At 48.2% G+C, this 14,102-nt stretch overlaps 1 protein-coding gene across 1 annotated transcript in view; it reads left to right on the top strand.

The window, feature by feature from the left end:
* Window positions 1-246: 246 nt before the first annotated feature.
* Window positions 247-14,102, top strand: part of ARHGAP32 (Rho GTPase activating protein 32) — a 165,331-nt gene continuing 151,475 nt past the window's right edge. Inside the window, 1 exon segment of the mRNA XM_084868239.1 lies at window positions 247-702. The gene's annotated coding sequence lies outside the window, so the exon portion shown is untranslated.

Raw genomic sequence — 14,102 nt, 5'->3', positions numbered from 1 at the left:
GTCAGGGTCTCGGGGCCCCGCCGCTCCGGGGGGGGCGGCCCCCCAGCCCACGTGCGCTCCCGGGACAACAGCAGGCGAGGCCCGGGCGCGCCCCCGTCGCCCACGGCCGCGCGCGCGCTGCGCCCGCCTCCTCCCACCGCGCGTCCTCGTGCCCGCGGCGGCCGCGCGCCCCTTCTCCCGCTGCGGGCGCCGCGGGGCCGGGGGCGGAGCGCGGGCGGCGGAGGCCGGGCCGGGCGCGCGCGCGGGGCGAGCGGGGCGGGGGCGCGGCGAGCGGGGCGGCCGGCTCTGGGGCGGCTCTGGGGCGGCGGGTTGAGCCTGAGGGGCTCCCGAGCCCGAGGATCTTGAGGATCGCGGGCCCCGGCGGCCGACTCCGCGCGTGACGGTGGCGGCGGCGGGGACAGCGAGGCCGCGCCGGGAGCCCGGCGTCCCCGCCCCCCGAGCCTGACGGGCGGGCGGCCCGGCGGGATGAGGCGCTGGCGCGGGGGGCGCCCGGCCGAGCCTCCGCGGCGGCGGCTGCTGCCTCCCCGGGCGGCCCGGCGCTAGGCTCCGGGGCGGCGCTCGGCGAGCGGCGAGGACCGGGAGGACGAGGACCAGGAGGCGGCGGAGCGGCGAGCGGCGGGCCCGGCGCCCGCGGAGGGCAGCCACGGAGCGGCGATCGGGGCGCAGCGAGGCCGCAGCGGCGCGGCGGGGCCGCGGGGCTCGGTAAGGCGGGGGCCGCGGGCGGGCCGGGGGCGCCGGTGACGTGGGCCGGCGCCGCGGGGAAGGCAGGCTGCGGGGGGCCTTGCTTTTCCTTTTTGGAGAAACAGAAAAAAAAATGCTTTTTTTTTTTTTTTTTTTTTTTTTTAAAGTCAAGGTTCCGGATCGAATGTGCTTTAGACCAGCTCGGGTTTCCCCCGGTCCCTCCGCGCTCGCTGCCCCAGCCTCCCTCCCTCCCTCCCTCCCGGGGGGACCGGCTGGGCCTTTCGCGCCAGCATCTCCCGGGGTCCCGGGGCCTGGGCAGCCCTGGCCGGGCGGGTCTGGCCGCTGCGGGGCTGCGATCGGGGCTCCCTGCCAGGCTCCTGGGTGGCAGAGGGCACGGCTCGTAGGGGAACCACCGCGATCCTTCCCTGCGGTGCCGCCACACCCCCCCCCCCATCCCCTCTTTTGGGGGGGGCAGGCTGGGCGACAGGTCTCAGCTCGCGGGGACTCCCGTGGAGTTTTCCCTCTCATCGTCCCAATTGGCTGAAGTTGCTGCTACATATTGGACGACACCGGTGACTTAGTGCAGTGCATTCCCTGTCTTTCTGCCCTCCCCCCCCCCCCCAACTCCCCGCCACCCTCTTATCTAGCTTTTGTCATTTGGTTGGCTTTAAATATTTATGCTGAAGATTTTTTAGCAAATAGATCCCAAGACACTGGTAGGAAGAGGAAGTCCAGCCCCATTTCTTAGTTTTAGTCTTACTTCTAGTCTAGACCCCTTTTTTCACATCACCTTCTCTTGCTGAAGCTTAAAGAAGGTGAAGGGTTTTGAGAAGGATACTGCCCCTCCCCCCCCCAATCTCCCCCTACACACACACCCCCAGCCGGATGCTTGGGATGCAGCTTAATAGTTAGCTTTTAGGTAATAGAATTGGGATAATTATAATTTTGATCCGCACGCAGAATCGCAATTTGCAATGCTCGGGGCACTGCATGATGCTACATGGGGAAGCCGGCAGCTGGGCCCCATTGCATTGTTGTCAGCATCTCTTTTATTTCCCGTTCTTTCGGGCCTTCTATTTGGCACAGATTTGGACCTTTTAGGTCAGGCGGAATGGGAACACCTTCGGATGCATTGTTTGCTTTTTGGAAACGTGGTCTCTATTCCTATTTCTAACCGGGAGCGGAAAAAGCATATGGTGCCAGGGGACAGTGGTTCTGTCATAAGAGTCCAGAGAAATGTGCTAGCTTGGCCCAGTATTTGGAATTTGCTGTATTGTTGCAAGATCTCTGGGTAGGGATGGTTGTGATTCATTCATGTATTTTTATTTATTTATTTATTTTCTAACTGGGTGAATGGGAGCCTGACCAGGAAGCTTGACATTTGCTCCTTGGACTTGAGCGTGCAGGAAATGGAAGCTTTAATTGCTGCTACAACACAGTCTCAAAGTTTTTCAATTACTCCTTGGTGTGGGCTCTTTTTTGAATAGGGCTGTTTGGGAAGACGGGGTTGGAGGCTGCTGTGATTTCCATGTTCGGGAAGAGCTGGAGTCTAGTCTAGTTTTGAACTTGACCCTGCGGCTATGCTTAGGAGAGGAAGTCTCTGGGATGGTGGGAGGTTGGAATGGTGCTCCAGACCGCTATCTCCTCCCCATCGGCTTCAGAGCAGGCCCTGGGATAAAGCAGCACTTTGGACAGAGGCTGGTCCAGACAGAGCAGGGGGGTAAGCCCAGTTTACCAGATGGTGGTGCACGCAGAGGTGGGTGAAGGGGTACGTGGCCCAGAGAGGAAATGTGAGTTGCAAAGGACCTTTTCTTTTTTCCAGTTACATAACTGTTTTGTTTTCCAGGGATAGACTAAGAAGCAGCCGGGCAGGCTACACTGCCACGCGAGTCTTTGATGTTGGTTTGAATTCCAGTCGTTATGTTCCTTTTATTTTCCTTTCCCAACCCCCCGCAGCATGATCCAATCACCAGAGGCTATCATCTGAGATCTTAATGTGTCCATACATCCATCCTCACTTCTCTCTCTCTTTCCCTCTTGTTCTCTCTTTAGATGACCTAACAGTGTTTTTCCCCTTTCCAAGCTGGCCTGGGTGTATTGTCTGCATCGTGTATATAGATTCATTGTGGATTGTAAATAACATTTTACAAGTGTCAGGGGCTGGCTGCTGTTTCCTTCAGAAGAAAAATGACACGAAACGAATGAGACGCTGTTCATTGTTTAAGCCTCATAAGGGATGAGAAGGTGTTCGATCTCTTCCGGTCCCGAAATTCTGGGATTCTACCTTATTCTTAGGAAATCCATACCATAGTACCTACCTTTCGGAACTTTTGGAATTTTTGGTCATTCTGGGGCAGATGGCAAAGTCGATAGAGACTCTTGGCTTCTTTAAAGGGTCAGTTCAACATATCAAAGGAAGGTTACAAGTTAGGGGGGGAAAATTGTATTTTTCTCCATTATTTAGGACAGAAGTTGGCAAAATCCGGTCTGCAGCTTGCTTTTTTTTTTTGTAGGGCCTACAAACCAAGAATGATGAAAAAATTGTAAGTGCTTGAAAAATATCAAAAGAAGAATAATATTTGTGCAAGTTATATGAAATATATATATATATATATATATAATATATTTAGCTTCTATTTCCTGTCCATTCAAGTCCAAGGAGCAAATGTCAAGCTTCTTGGTCAGGCTCCCATTCACCCAATAAGAAAAAAAAAAACAACCAAGACACATTATTCTTCTTTTGACATTTTTTTGTGTGTAAGTTATATGAAATGCACACATCAGTGTCCGTAAGAGAAGGTCAGCTTGCACGCAGCCCCCTCCTCCCTTTACGGGTTGTCTGTGGCTGCTTTGGCAGATCAGCAGTAGAGTTGCATTCTTGCAGCGGAGCTAGCATTGCCTGCAAAGCCTAAGCTATTTCTTGTCTGGCCCTTGACAGAAAACATGTGCCAAACTCGGATTTAGGACTTAAAATCTTTGCCTGCCTTGGTACAGGCTTTATTTCCTGTCATAGCATTCCCCATAAAGGGCTCAGACCCCCTGGGGAGATACTGATTTTTGCTTTGGAGCCACATGGACTTGTGTTTGAATGCCAGCTGTGGGATCAACCTCAGCCCTGCACAAACTAACATCCTTCTGCCCCAGGTACCTCCTTTGTCATCAGAGAATGATAATAGAATCCACCTTGGAAGGATGTAGTGATGATTCAATGAGACATGGTACATGGCAGGTCGTAATACAGAGTAAGTGTGTAGGGAGCACTCAGGACGTTGTAGATGATGATGGTTGTAAGTTCTCATCTAAACATATGCCTAAAATAATTGTACGTCCGTCGCCATTGCCCCTATAGCATACATTGTTCTCCTGAGTGGTATGCTTACTTGTTATTGATGTTTCTCCTTTACTGAGACCATTCATTCAGTTAACAGCTGATGATTGGAATAATGAGTAATTCTCCAGATGTTGTATTGTACTTTTATCAGTCCCTTATTTAGATGATTAAGGAAGGGTAGAAAGATAGTTTTGCTCTGTCTTCTGGAGATCCTGGATTTTGATAATTTTCCATACTAGTCTGTGTTTGCAAATTCAATTTAAATGTCACTGTTATTTTGGTACTGCTTCTTATCTTTCCCCTTTGGGAAGATATGTGAAATAAACCTGTTTTAATTAGGCTAGGGTTTGATAACTTTCCTTATAGCTATATGACACTCTAAGTCTAAACGTAATTTTTTTCCCCCTAAAGATTGACCTATTTGACTATCTAGAGCACATATGTCAAACACAAGGCCCGCGGGCCAAATCCAGCCCGCCAGGCCTTGCAATGTGGCCCGCACCGCGCTGTCATCACTGCACTCCGCTGTCAGTTTATGACATTGTCAGTTTATGACTGTTCAGTAAACCATTCGGCCCGCGATTTAGGCTGGATTTTAGATTTTGGCCCCTTCTCTGATTGAGTTCGACACCCCTAATCTAGAGGCTTTACTACTAAGCTGCTTTTTGAACTTTTTGGTTTAAATTATCTTACAGCCCTAGCTGGCATGGCTCAGTGGTTGGGTGTCTTCCTGTGCACCAAAAGGTTGCTGGTTCAATTCCCGGTCAGGGCACATGCCTAGGTTGCGGGTTCAATCCCCAATAGAGGGCGTGCAAAAGACAGCTGATCCATGTTTTGCTCTCACAACAATATTTCTCTCTCTCTAAACAAACAATCAAAAAACAAAAAAAGAAATCAATAAAAAAATAAATTGTTTTAAAATTGAAAAACTGGATGTGCTTTTCACCTTTGAGTGCTGATTTATTTAACATTAACCTCAAACTGAGAGAGTGAGCAAATAAACACAGACCATTGCTCTGAGTTAAAACAGAATTAGGAAGAATTATAAATGGAGCTGCTTTATGTCCCAGTGATTCTTCTTCTGGGAATTTATCTCAAGAAACCCCAAACCATAATTTGAAAGATTATGTTCACTGCAGCGTTATTTGGAAGCAGCACAAGTGTCCATCAGTAGATGAGTGGATAAAAAAGCTGTGGTACATTTACACAATTGAATAGTACTCTGCCGTAAAAAGGAAGAAAATTTTAACCTTTGCCACAGCACGGATGGACCTGGAGAACATCGTGCTGAGTGAAATAAGCCAGTCAGAGAAAGACAAGTACCATATGATTTACTCATATGTGACGTCTAATGAACAAACTGAACTACTAAGCAAAATAGAGACAGATTCATAGATAGAGAGTAGGGGTTGGGGGTGGGGTGGGATATGAGTGGAGGGATTGAGCAAAGAAAAATAGAGACGACAACTGGTCACGGACAGCAGTGTGGTGATTGCAGGGGTGGTGGGGGATGGGTGGAGGTGGAAGAGGACATAGCGGGAATAAATGGTGATGGAAAAAATAAATGAAAAAAAAACACACACCCACAAACCAGAATTGGGGTCATTGTGGCTCCTGCAGTCCAACAAATCATGTAGTTTCATGCCTTGGGGGATGCTTAAATGCAGGGGGATGATCCGAGGGATACCGAAGGGCATTCATGTGCTCACACTGTCCCTGATGGACCAGTGGGGTGGATGGAGGCACAGACAGAGCACCTGGGAAACTAACCTGCGGGGCTCTGATGGTAGCACCCCGAAAGGTAAAGAAGACCCACTATCATGAGGAGATGGTATTTTCTTTTGAGGTTCAACTCACCTACCAACCAACCAGTTTCCCAGCTGAGAGAGAAGGTTGAGCGGAAGTATCTCCCAAGGCCGTAAAGATTTGGTAAGATAGCTGTTGAGAGTTTCACAGTGAACCTGGACTAGAGGGTATTTAAAGAAGGTTGTTTTAGGACTGGTAAAAGGAAGTGAGAACCGAGGTGTTTGGTTTACTTTCTCATAACAAATCTATGATCCAAAATGTTCATTGCAGAAGTTGGATTCTGGTTTTCAGAGAGATCCACAGGTCTCTAAAGTCCTTTCTTGCTCCAAAGTTCTATGATTCTCTGATTTTTTAAATTTTATTTTAAGTAGGGACCATCATCTTGTACTTGCCTACTTTCCATTAGACCCACCCCAGGGAAACTGGACAGTCTCTACTGGTTGCTTTGCATCTGGTGGTCTTCTAGACTCAATAGCAATCTTGGCTCCAGTAGGATGAGGGAAACCAAATAGTCGTTTTTATCAGCAAAAGTATCCTCTGAGTACACACCGTGTATTTTGTACCAGGCCAAAGGCAGTGGAAAGTAGATATAAGGAGGGACTCTCTGCTCTTAGGCAATGTTCCCCTCCTTGGGAAGATAAACTTTTGTGAAAAGGAATATTCTAAAAGGGTGGGCGAGGGGCCAGTGGGATGATCGCTTATCTGGCAGTGGGAAGACCTGGATGTACCATTGGAGAGGATACTTTGTGGCCTTGAGCATTTGTACAATGAACTTGGGAGACTCCCTCGGGTACATATGTTCTCTGTGATGGAGATAACCCACGTGAGAACTTCTCAACGCAGGCCTCATTTGCTGTGATCCTCAATGGGATAGCAACCAATGAGACACAGTCATTGGTTGCTATCCCATTGATTTTTAGAGAGTGGAAGGGAGAGAGAGACAGAGAAACATCAATGTGAGAGAGACACAGTCATTGGTTGCTTCCCACATATGCCCCGACTAGGGGATTGAACCTGCAACCGGGGTACGTGCCTTTGACTTGAATTGAACCCGGGACCCTTCAGTCCGCGGGCTAACACTCCATCCTTTGAGCCAAACTGGCTAAGGCTATTTTCCCCTTCTGAAGGCCTCTACTTCTGCAGTTATTTTCTTTCCCAAGTTACCATTCTGTCCTCACTGGATCATCTCTTCTAGTATGCAGACACGCCTTATATTACCTGTGGCAGTGAGGACTGATTTTTTTTTTTTTTTTTTTTAACCGAATGCCACTCTCTGTGGCTTCCTTTCAGTAAACAGGACCGTCAGGTTTTATCTGGGCACAGGGCAGGCCAACCAGCCTACATTCCCTAGCCTCTCTCTTACAGCCACATGTGGCTCTTGGCCAAATGGATCTGACCAGAAGTGATGTGTGTGGTTGCTGGGTCCTGGTCGTAGGAAGCTAGTTGCCTTCTGCTTCTCTTTCCTCCTTTTTGCCAAGGAGAACGTAGAGCTGGTGCACATGCTCAGTCCTGCAGGTGAGAGCGACCCCGTAGGAGGCCGTGGACCAATAAGACGGATTCTCGGGAGATCTGGAGCAGAGCCACCTCCCAGCCACGGACGGCTCATTCACCTCCGGATGGTTAAGGGAGAGAAGGATAAAATCCTATATGTTCTTTGAGCCCCTAATCTTTTAACTGAATAACTCACCTTTCTTATACCACGCTCTCCTCCACCTGATGCTTCCCTTCAGCTAGCACCCAATTGCTTTGTTCCCTTTTAGAGCAAGAGGTGCTTATATTTGCCACGTCGACCGCCGTGGCCTGCATCTTGCCAACGCCAGTAATCAGTTCAGTGTCTACATCTTACTGACCTCTCACCAGCGTTTCACATCGGATGACAGACAACTTCCTTTGACCTCTTACCGGCTCATGCTCTGATTTTTGCCAGGTTATCTCTTCCCTTAACCCGGCTCTAAAATTAGGGATGACTCCGGGTTGTGCTCGGGTGATTTCATCCATTTTCATGGTTTCAAATACCATTTATGTGCTGATGAGGATTAAACTCCCATCTCTAGTGATGATCCCCCTGCCCTAGATTCATCTAACTTCATTCCTCCGCTTGCTGTCTGACACCTCAAATGCAACATGAACAAAAACAAACTTTAAATTGCTCCTTCCTTCACTTACTCCTCCTTCTGCCTCTCACAAGTCTTCACTGTCTCAATAAGTGGCTCCACCATCTACCGAGTTGTGCGGGCCAAACCCTCAGAGTCATCTTTCATTTTTTCCCTTTTCATTTCGTGTCAAGTCTTCTCAGCTCCAACTTCAAAATATAAACGACCTGACTACATCTCAGTGCCCCCCTCCCCCCCCCATTAAAAACCTAGGCTAGCCCTAACAGGTTTGGCTCAGTGAATAGAGCATCGGCCTGTGGACTGAAAGGTCGGTCCTAGTTTTGATTCTGATCAAGGGCATGTCTCTTGGTTGTGGGCACATCCCCAGTAGAGGGTGTGCAGGAGGCAGCTGATCGATGTCTCTTCTCTCATTGGTGTTTCTAACTCTCTATCCTTCTCCCTTCCTCTCTGTAAAAAAACCAATAAAGTATGTTTATAAAAACAAAACAAAACAAACAAACTCCTAGGTTAGAAGCCTTTGTCCTCTGGAAAACTGCCTTGTCTTTGTCCTTCCATGTGGCCCATGTCCAGGTAATGTTAAATGTTAATCTGGTCCCGTCACCTGCTTACTGGCTTTCTAATACACTTTCCTCCAAAACCAAAATGTCAAAATTCCATCATGGAAACAAAACCACCATCTTGGCTGCTTTTACCAGGCCCTGTATCCGTGGTTCCCAGCTGGGGAAGGTTTGGCCCTGAGGGGACACTTGGTGACGCCTGGAGACATTTTTGGTTGTCAGGACTGGGTGTGGTGTGGCGTGACGCGGGGTGTGTGCTGCTGGCGTCCGCTGGGTACAGGCCCGGATGCCACTAAACATCCCACCACGCGCGAGCCAGCGCCCAGCCACGGAAGTGATGTAGCTCTGCGTGTCTGCAGGGCCCGATTTGGCTCCTGGCCGCCTCTCCAGCCGCATCTTCTATTCCCTCTTTGTTCGCTGGGCTGCAGGCACAATGATGGTCTTCTTTTTCTCTCTTAATGGACTTTATTTTTTTTAGAGCAGTTTTGGGTGACAGCAAAATTGGGCAAAGGGTGACAGAGGTTTTCCACAAGGGCACAGCCTCTCTTATCATGAGCGGCTCCCAGAGTGGTGGAACCTACAGCTGAGGGACCTACATGAGCACCCGAAGTCCATAGTGTGCATGAGGGCTCACTCTTGGTGCCATACGCTTTGTACAGAGTATTTTCACTGCCCCGAAAGTTCCTGATGCTTCAGCTATCCATTCCTTCCCTTCCCCTGCCCCCAGCCCCTGGCTACCAGTGATCTGTTTGATGACTCCATACCATATTTTTGCCTTTCCCAGAATGTCATGTAGTTGGAATCATGCTGTGTGTAGCTTTTTCAGATTGGCTTCTGTCACTTAGTGATATGCATTTAAGTGTCTTTCATAGCTTTTTAAGGCTTGTTAGCTCATTACTTTTAAAAAAATTTTTAATTGATTTTTTACAGAAAGGAAGGAAGAGGGTTAGAGAGTTAGAAACATCCATGAGAGAGAAACATCTTTCAGCTGCCTCCTGCACACTCTCTACTGAGAATGTGCCCACAACCAAGATACATGCCCTTGACTGGAATCGAACCCGGGACCTTTCCGTCCACAGGCCGACGCTCTAGCCACTGAGCCAAACCGGTTTCAGCATAGCTCATTACTTTTTAAGCGCTGAATAATAGTCCATTGTCCGGTTGTTCTGGTACAGCAGTGTGCCCATTCACCCGCTGAAGGACATCTTGGTTGCTGGTTGCGTCCAAGTTTTGGCCAAGTTTTTCCAGACACAATTTTTCACCACCTTAGGTTACATACCAAGGAGTGGGATTGCGGGGTTGGAAGATAAGAGTGTATTTAGTTTGATCAGAAGCCACCAAGCCGTTTTCTAAAGTGGCCGTACCGTTTTCCACTCCCACCAGTAAGGAGTGCGTGCTCCCATTGCCCCACATCTTCTCTGGCCCGTGGCATGGCCGTGCTCCGGATCTTGGCCTCTCTCACTGGGGTGCAGTGGACGATGTTCTTTTTTACCCATCGGACAAGCTGAGGGATCTGCACGTGCTGCTCCTGTGTTTAGAATGCACAAATCCCTCCGAGCTCTGCACGACCGCTATTTTTTCCTTCCCCGGAGAGGCATCTGTGATGACCTGGACACGTACAGCATCCCAGGCTGTTTTCCACACGATCCCATTTGCCTTATTTATTTATTTATTTATTTAAATTAATATTTTATTTATTTTTTAAAAATAATTTTTTTTAAAAATATATTTTATTGATTTTGTACAGAGAGGAAGGGAGAGAGATAGAGAGTTAGAAACATCGATGAGAGAGAGTCATCGATCAGCTGCCTCTTGCACACCCCCTACTGGGGATCTGCCTACAACCAAGGTACATGCCCTCGACCGGAATCGAACCCGGGACCCTTTAGTCCCCAAGCCGATGCTCTATCCATTGAGCCAAACCGGTCCCAGCTAAAAATAAATCTTTATTGTTCAGATGATTACAATTGTTTCTCCTCACACCCCCTCCCCCCCCTCAATAGCTCCCCTCCACCTGGTCCCCACTCCGCCCTCTGCCCTTACCTTCCCCTGCCTCCACTGTCCTCATCCATAGTGGAGTCCAGTCTCTTCCCGTACCCCCCACACAGATACCCTTTTCCCCCCTAAGAATTATCAATCCCCTCCAATTCTGTGCCCCTGATTCTATTATATTCACCACTTTATTCTGTTCCTCAGATTTTTAATTCACTTGACTTTTAGATTCACTTGTTGATAGATATGTATTTGTTGTTCATAATTTTTATCTTTACTTTTTTTCAGAACACCTTTTAGCATTTCATATAATACTGGTTTGGTGGTGATGTATTCCTTTAGCTTTTTCTGATCTGTGAAGCTTTTCATCTGCCCTTCAATTCTGAATGATAACTTATTTATTTGTTTATATGTGTACCAGTAATTTATAATCCCCCTCTCCATGCACTATTTACCTGCTGCTTCCTTAGCAATCCCACTTAATCAATAACTTGTTGATGACAGAGGGGTGCCTGAGTCCGTTGTGGGGATGGATAACAAGGTGTTCAGTGATATTGATAAATCAGAGGGTTCAACTGGCAGCAGGAGGGGTAATTGTGACTTCTGGGGGAAGGAAAAAAAAAACCCCACTAACAACACCCTTGAGGCAGGCTGGCAAGAGCCTCTAGGCTGTTAACCTTTGCCATTTTTGTCGGGATTTGTTTATCTCCTATCATGGAAGGGATTCCTTTTGTAGAATGGAGGATTTCACCCCCGTTTTAGGAGGAGGCAGATGGCAAGAGTAAGCTGACAGCAGGGACATCTGAAGAAAGAAGGGCACGTCAGGATCTAACTTCAGTTTCGCCGTGCATCTCGGACCACCTGTTTCTGCATGTACAGCAGACCTACAGCTTCCTAAGGTTGCTGAGTAGCTGCCGTGTGGCGGCCTCTCAGTAATGTGGTCTTCCCTCTTCCCAGTATCAGAATTCCTTCCAGACTTTCCCTGGAAGAGGATCATCTATCGGCCCCGTGCTTCTGCGTTTTCAGCATCTGAGAAGCCAATTACTCACATGACAGCCCAGATCATTTTTTTTTTTTTTTAAAAGCTCTTCCTGTTGAAAACGTCCCCCTTTTATGAAAGCGGAAAGCAGCTCCCTGCGTTTCCAGTGCCACACAGCTCTGCTTTCTTTTCCACGTGATAGCTCTTTCACTGTCATGTGAAGAATGGCTGGCTGGTTTATCCTCCCATCAGCCTTTTTTCTTTCCAGACTAAATGCACTCATTTTCCTCCACGATTCCTCATGTGACTAGGTTTTCAGCTCCTTTTCCAGGCCCATCCCTAACATTTTTTTTTTTGGGGGGGAGGACTCAGGGCAAGAATACAAATGGGAGTCCATATGCCACCAGTCTAACAATGTACAAGTTCTGAACCAAACTCACGGAGAGAGCTGTTCCACTGCCTGCATTACCCAAACTTCATAATGGCCGAAATCGAGGCAAACAGAATTCTCAGCCATGCCTGTGCTCTGTGAAGGACCAGCCTCCAACCTGAGGTCCTCTGTTCACTGCAGGCTCCTTGCACAAGGGACTTTGCATGTGCACGTATGTGGACCCTCTAGCACAGTGGTTCTCAACCTTTCTCATGCCGCGGCCCTTTCATACAGTTCCTCATGTTGTGGTGACCCCCAACCATAATATTATTTTCGTTGCTACTTCATCACTGTAATGTTGCTACTGTTATGAATCGTAATGTAAATATCTGTGTTTTCCGACGGTCTTAGGCGACCCTGCTAGCAGTTCTCAACAGTGGGTCATGACCCCTTTCACAGGAGTCGCCTAAGACCGTCGGAAAACACCGATATTTACATTATGATTCATAACAGGAGCAACATTACAGTGATGAAGTAGCAACGAAAATCATTTTATGGTTGGGGGTCACCACAACATGAGGAACTGTATTAAAGGGCCGCGGCATTAGACAGGTTGAGAACCGCTGCTCTAGCACATACATCCCACACCCCTTTCAGACAGCAGCTGCTTGACTTGGGTCTGGGGGTGTAAATCCTGACGAGGTATTGCCTACATGCTCGAAATGAACCTGAAGGATGTACTCAGGGGAGAGGCCTCAGCAGACCCCATAGGTAGGCAGGACATTCTGGGTCCTGGGCAGGAGGAGGGCTTGGATGTGTAGGCTGCAGGTGGGCACACCTTTTAGACCCTGAGAACCACTGCCCCCCGCGCCCCCCCCCCCCCCGCCCCCGTGAAGGGTCTGACCAGAGAGCGGCCAGTGCATGGCCTTCCACAGACCCAGGGCCCGGACAGGGGTCCCTATTGCAGAAGTCCAAGATAGTACTGTCCTATCACAGTCAGACTCTGGTCTTGATTCTCTTCAGAGCCTGTCATGGTGGAAAATGTTAAATTCCCTCCTACAGTATTCCAAATTTGACACGATTTTAATTAGTGGGCTGGGTAATGCTCTGAATGTGTTACTGATGGGCCAGAAATACTGATTTCCCTAATCCTCAGAGAGGGCTGTCGGCCACAGAGCAACGAGAGCCTCTAGGCCAGTGTTTCCCAAACTTCTCTCATGATGAGAATCACCTGGTGGAGTTGTTAAAACACAGATTCCTGAATCCCAACTAAGAAGTGCTAAACTAGAATTTTTGAGAACATATAGGTAAAATTGCATACCTAACTTAGTGCTCTGTATATAAAATCTGTCTTAGAGCACTAAGTTAGGTATACAATTTTACCTATATGTTCCCAAAAATTCTAGTTTAGCACTTCTTAGTTGGGATTCAGGAATCTGTGTTTTAACAACTCCACCAGGTGATTCTCATCATGAGAGAAGTTTGGGAAACACTGCTCTAGGCCGATCCCCGTTGGCCAGCAACAGCGTGGCTTGTTGACCCCCAGAGCCTGTCCCAGTGCAGTCATTTTCCGTAGGTGTCATCCGTGAAAAAGACTGGGAAGCCCTGCTCCAGACTGGTGTGGGGTGACTGTGCCGTTCTCATTGTCTAAAGTGTTTTTCATACAGCTTTAAGAGCCTTTAAAAAAAAAAAAATCAACGTCATTATTTGGTTCTGCCTGACAACGCTGGAGGTGTCAAAGTAGGTGTGTGTCCTTCTTATTAATGAGGATATAAATCCAGGCTAAGTGGCTTAATCTGGCTACATATTCTCACTCAAGTAGGGCAGTGGAAACTAGAACGCCATTCTTCTGACTCTTTTTTTTTGGCTAGTCTTTCTACTAACCCAAATCGTTATTCTTGGACTTTTTTTTTTTTTTTTTTTTTTGGACAACCTATCACTTCAGGTTCATTTAGGGCATGTAGGCAATTACATTGATCAGAGTTTTCCTATCTCAGTTTACGTTATGTGAACCATGTCCAGCACGGCCAGGGGTTAACCTGAGGAGGGGCGGTGAGGATTAAAGGAGACAGACAAGAGAATACGGTTGGGGCCAGGTGGGATCACTGTGCCTGGATGAGGACACAGTGACACAGCTTGTAAGCTGAAGCTCTATTTTACCATCAGATCACACAAAGCAAAAAAAAAGGGAGTGGTCAACATGTTTATAATGTTCTTGGGAATCTTAAATCTATTTGGTTACTCAAGCCTTGTTTTGGCAGCACTCGCTGCA

This window comes from Pipistrellus hanaki (assembly GCF_964339955.1).
Source record: "Pipistrellus hanaki genome assembly, chromosome: 19".
Lineage (NCBI taxonomy): Eukaryota > Metazoa > Chordata > Mammalia > Chiroptera > Vespertilionidae > Pipistrellus > Pipistrellus hanaki.
This window is presented reverse-complemented; position numbering and strand designations above follow the sequence as displayed.